Source organism: Cupressus sempervirens, chromosome 2 (assembly GCF_028749045.1).
Source record: "Cupressus sempervirens isolate cs-2001-9-10 chromosome 2, ASM2874904v1, whole genome shotgun sequence".
Taxonomy (NCBI): domain Eukaryota; kingdom Viridiplantae; phylum Streptophyta; class Pinopsida; order Cupressales; family Cupressaceae; genus Cupressus; species Cupressus sempervirens.
The window spans coordinates 124,486,453-124,491,980 of record NC_143119.1 but is presented as its reverse complement, the minus strand read 5'-3'; the positions used below and the strand labels follow the sequence as shown (position 1 = coordinate 124,491,980).

Genomic DNA, 5,528 nt, shown 5'->3' with positions numbered 1-5,528 from the left:
ATCGTAAAATAGGAATAGGTTTAAATCCACTAAACATCTCTTACGACTCTCAAAACCGAGAACCTCAAATCAAGATCCAAATACAATGATTCAAAACACACTTTCAAAAACTCGGAAAGCAAATGGACTAGAAGATGAAGATGAAGAATATCCGAGGCACTGCGTCGCCCAACTTCCAAGACAGGAATCCGTTACAACAAAGGCAACCGGCACGCTGGCACCTTATTTTATTGACAGAAACAGAAACCATGCGGGTTTCAAGATATGGAAGTGAAGTTGAAGTTGGAGCACGTGGTCTGCACGCCGAGCAAGGTGTTGGAGAATCCAAGGCGAGAATTGGCCAAGTCGAAGTGCAACAGATTATCCTGCATCTGGTGCCCTCCGATCATGATGGTAGAAATGCTATCCTCGTCCTTCCCTCCATCAACGAATGCAAGACACAAAACTCCCTCGCTCACCCGCACCATGGAATTTGCTCCCATTATTCTCTACATCGTCTTACTGTTGTGCAACACGAGGTCTATGGCCGGTACACCCATCCCAACTCTGGTGGACTTCACGGTGCTTGCATCGAAGCACGCCTCAAATGGTGTCACAGCGGCCACACGGGAGATGTTCATCACCTGTGCTTCCTTCACAAAAGCGTCGTGGATGGTAGTATACATAGATCTCGCAACAGTGGTGTACGTGACCGAGGTTGTGAGTTTCGTGCCACCGTTCTCCTGGTTATTGTTGATGTGTGTTTTATGACTCACCAAACAATAGAACAAAATACCGAAATATCTTATCCTCTCTTGAATAAAGTCTTGTGTATGCTAAGATTGCTAGAAGATCATACAATGACTTCAAGGTTCCTTTAATGCCAGGACTTGACTGTGGATAAGATCGGTGGTTGATGTGATTTGCTGATGATCACAAGGGGCCTTACGTGTTTATTCATATTCATTTCAAGCCATACTGGATGTGGAAGCTATCTTAAGGTTTTGCAATGAAGCGCTTTTTTTTTTTTTTTTTTTTTAATTTTTTTTTTTTTCACAGAATATGCAGAAATTAAATAGGATGGGGTTCAGGAATTCTATTCTATTCCTAAGGGTAGTGATAACAACAAATAGTATTCTAGTGGACAAATTCCTCAATTTACTGAATTCAGCTTCGCCAAGTTATACTACAACTAAGCATGAACCAATGCAATCTTCAAGGGTTATGCCAAAGATTTTCATATCACCACATACACCATCATAAAGAACAATGTATACAAATGATAGAAGTTGAGCATATGCATGAAAGAGGTTCAAGCTAACTTTACACAACGAATTAGAATCACTAAAACGTCAAAAGTATGAACCAAAGGAATTCATCAATACACCATCATATTCTCCATTGTAATCACCACACATTGACTATGCTAAACTTAATCTACTTGAAGAGATTTAGGAGAACACGCAAGCACTAAGACACGTCAAGTATTCACCAAACTCCAATGAAAACTTTATTATCTTAGTAGCTCATAGCAACAATCTCATAAAAATATTCCTTTACAAATGAGAAATGAGGCCTTTATATAGGTCCTCGATTACAACAGGTGGCCCAGATGTCACAATAACTGATGGCCAAGATCTTGCCACATCAACCCTAATTAGGGTTAGGGCAATGGAAAGGAATCTACATTAATGCCACAAGGAATCCACTACTATAGTGGGTAATAAATGCCCATCATGCATGCTAATTTAAGAAAGAGTGGGGTGTAATAAATGATCCCTATGGACACCCACTCTGCATTTAATGCATCTATCCTTGATTTCTTTGCCTGAAAGATCGAAATCGATCTAATACTATTTCCAACTCCTTTATACTGATGCTTGGTGTAGATTCTTTCTTGAATTCTAGAACTGCAATTGCTCTTTTTGCTTTTCCCAAGCTTTCATCCCAATCTGGTAGTAATTCCTTAGTAGTGTGCATTGTATTTGAGAAGATGGAGAAGTTCTCAAAATCATCTCTTCCATATACGTTTAGCTAAAAGAATTCCTCTAACTTGACTTTCAGATTATCAGTTGTCATTTCCTTTTCCCTTAATCTTTGTGATAACAAGGATGCAACTGCATTTGATATTCCTTGCTTGATGTTATCAACAATCTTTTTCCATCGACTGGATTCCCTGGTAAAGCTTTCAAACATTTCCTTAGCCATGTTCTTGAATTTTTGGATTTGAACTTTGATCTTTGAACCTTGAATGTCTGGGACTTGATCACTTAGTACTTTGATCTTGGTATTAGAATTTTGGATTTGAGCACCTTTCTTGAATTTCTAGAACTAGAGCTTTCTCCTCCTTTTTCTTCAAATATTTTCAATTCACTATTATGCCTTTTCTTACATTTTGAAGAATTCCCCCCCTTTTGTTTTATCATCATCGATCATTTTTTCAGTCTTGGGTACACACTTGAAGAGGGTGAAATTCAAGATATGGAGGAGAAATTTCTAGCACTTAATCCTTTTTCATTTTTCCATGAAGGAGAAAGTTTCCAACACTTAGCCATTTATTCTTCCATGAAGGAGAAATCTTCAACACTTAGCCACTTTTCCTTCCATGAAGGAGAAAGTTTCCAACACTTAGCCATTTTTTCTTCCATGAAGGAGAAACTTCCAACACTAGCATTTTTTCTTCCATCAAGGAGGAATTTTTAGCACTTCGCTATTTTTGCTTCTATGAAGGACAAATCTCCAACACTTAGCCATATTTCCTTCCATGATTTCTAATTCTCTTGCTCATGGAAATTTTGAGTGGTCATGGATTTTGTCCATGATGGAAGAATTTCGCAACAACCATTTTTCTCCAAGGCTAGATTTTTTGAGAGATCATGGATTTTGTCCATGATGGAAGAATTCTGCAACAACCATTTTTCTCCAAGGTGAGACTTTTTGAGTGATCATGGATTTTGTCCATGATGGAAGAATTTCACAACCACTATTTTTCTCCAAGGCTGGATTTTTTGAGAGATCATGGATTTTGTCCATGATGGAAGAATTCCACAACAATCATTTTTCCTATTATCTTCATGCCTTTCTACTTGTGGATATTTCATGGGTGATTCCAAACTTAAGCATTTTTTTTTTTGATTGACTGTCATGCTTGCTCATTCTTTTGGATATAGACACATGTACCCTTTTGACTCTTTATCAACCATAGCTCACTTGTTGCAGAAATAGACCTGCCAAAAATAGACATTCTAAAAATAGTAAGTTGTCCCAAAGTCAAAATAAGGTCAATCTGAGAGGCAATGAAATTTACTAAAAATAGACTCACTAAAAATAGACTTTCTAAAAATAGTAAGTTGTCCCAAAGTCAAAATAAGGCCAATCTAAGAGGCAATGAAATTTACTAAAAATAGACTTACTAATAATAGAATTTCTAAAAATAGTAAGTCAAGACATTCAATTCTCAAACAAGCAAATAATTTCCATTCTCAGAGCCACATGGACAACACTTTTCACATCTGGCCAATTTTACCAATTCTCATTTGAAAGAGTGAACTTTAGAAGATTTAGCCCAATACTACCAAGAACTAAATCCAAAAGGACAAGACCAAGAGACAAAAGGGGGCCCTAGGCTTGGGCGATGATGTGAATATTGGTCACAACAACTATCAATCTTCAATTTGGTGGAGTTGATGGCGACATTCTTTTCACCCACTCGGATGCCTATAACAGGAATGAAATACCATTTTGGAGTAAGGTTGGGCTTTCTGAGGAGAGGAGTGTAGGTGAGGCACTGAGAAACATCTTTATTCCCGGGAAGAAAGGCATAGGGGACTTTGCCAAACAAGACGATGCCTGGTGCGGTTGCAGAGGGGAGGCAAATGGTGAAAGTGCGAGGGAAAGAGAAGATGGTGGACAACTAAGAGGGGAGACCCTCGTGAGATTTTCCAACTGTAGCGAGACTAGTGACTCCTCGGGGAAGTCCATCTAGAATATTAGAGGCTTCCTCAGTGCAAGCAAAGGTGAAGAGGTGATGCAGGGGCATCACAAATTATATGCATTATAAATGTTCATTTTTCAATGTCAATGTAGTCGGTGGGATAAAGTCGGCTAGATGTTAGTATTTTAAATAAATGTTTTGTCATGATAATTTACTAGTTTATTTAGTATCAGATGACAAGTCGGTCATTTTGAGTCGGTTAAAAGGGGAAGTTAGAAATTAGTTTTAAATTTAGTTATTGGGTCTTACAATCTTTAAAAACTACTATGTACAATTCGAGAATGAGGAGTGAGTAGAATAGAATGGAGAATGAAAGAGAAATCGATGCGGTCATGTAACACAAAGAATGAATAAAATAATATTTTATATTTGCACTCGATTTTCTCTTTGGCTATTTGGGTTTAAGAATATTATGCATTGTATTGGGAGCCTTCGGTATTTGCTTTTGGTTCAATGATTCAAATTAATTAATATTTTCATCAGTGAGATCATAAATTTCTTTGTCAAGTATAATTGGTTATACAATGAGTTATGTTTGATTGCTTGAGATTTGTTTGGAGTTATCAATACATAGAGTTTTGATTGGGCTCATTCATCATTTTGTTGTGTTCTCCACATTAGATTGGTATCAAAGCACAGCAAAAGGTTTGGGAAGAAGATCTAAGATTTGGCAGGTTGAAGGTCCCTTGTTGATTCTTGGAGTTGAACTATCCTTTGAGAGTGTTCCAAGGTGGTGGTTGGATATCTAATGAACCCTAGAGTGGTTTGAGAAGATGTTCTCGACAAGGAGTGTAAGAGAAATGATTAAGGCATTAAAGGGGTACTTGTATGGTGGTAAGAAGGAGAGAGAAGAAAGAGAAAGAAAAAAGAAGGAAGAAGAAACAAGAAAGAAAGAAATAGAATGGATGAGACAAGAGGAGTTGAAAAGCCTAAGAAGGGTTTTGGAAGAACAAGAAGAAGAAAGTTATAAGAATCTTAGAGAAGAGTTAGTAAGAGTATTGCAAAGTGGGAAAGGATAGCATTGCTTTTGGAGCAAGCAGTAGATGAAGATGAAATTGTTGATAAAGACAAGGATCAAGAAGTGGTACACATTCTATTGGAAGGGCATGGACAATAGATGAATGCTGGTGTAGAGAGTGAGAGTGAGAGTGAACAACAAGAGGTTGTTGTTGAACCTTGTGAGGAAAAGGTTCTTTTAGATGAGGGAGAGTTGATGACAGGCATGGTTGAAGAAATGATTTTCTTAGATGATGGAGATGTTGACAAAAATGATCAAGATGGAATGGACATAGTCCAAGGATTACAAGATGAGGAGAAGACTATTAATAACAAGAATGAAGTATTTGTTGATTGCTATGATGGTTTAGAGATATATAAATAGCAAGAAGATCAGAGTGTTGATTGGTATTTTTATGCAGGTGATATGATGGTGCCTACTGTATTTGTTCCAGAATTTGAAGAAGGCAGCACTACACATGTCAAGAAGGATGTTTACCATGATGATTGTATTCAGCATGTTATGACAAGCAACATCAATTCAGTGATCATTGTGATA

General features: G+C 37.5%; 1 pseudogene; it reads right to left on the bottom strand.

Moving 5' to 3' along the window:
• Positions 1-257: 257 nt before the first annotated feature.
• On the bottom strand, positions 258-4,018 carry LOC149571340 (putative aspartic proteinase GIP2 pseudogene; annotated as a pseudogene).
• Positions 4,019-5,528: the final 1,510 nt, after the last annotated feature.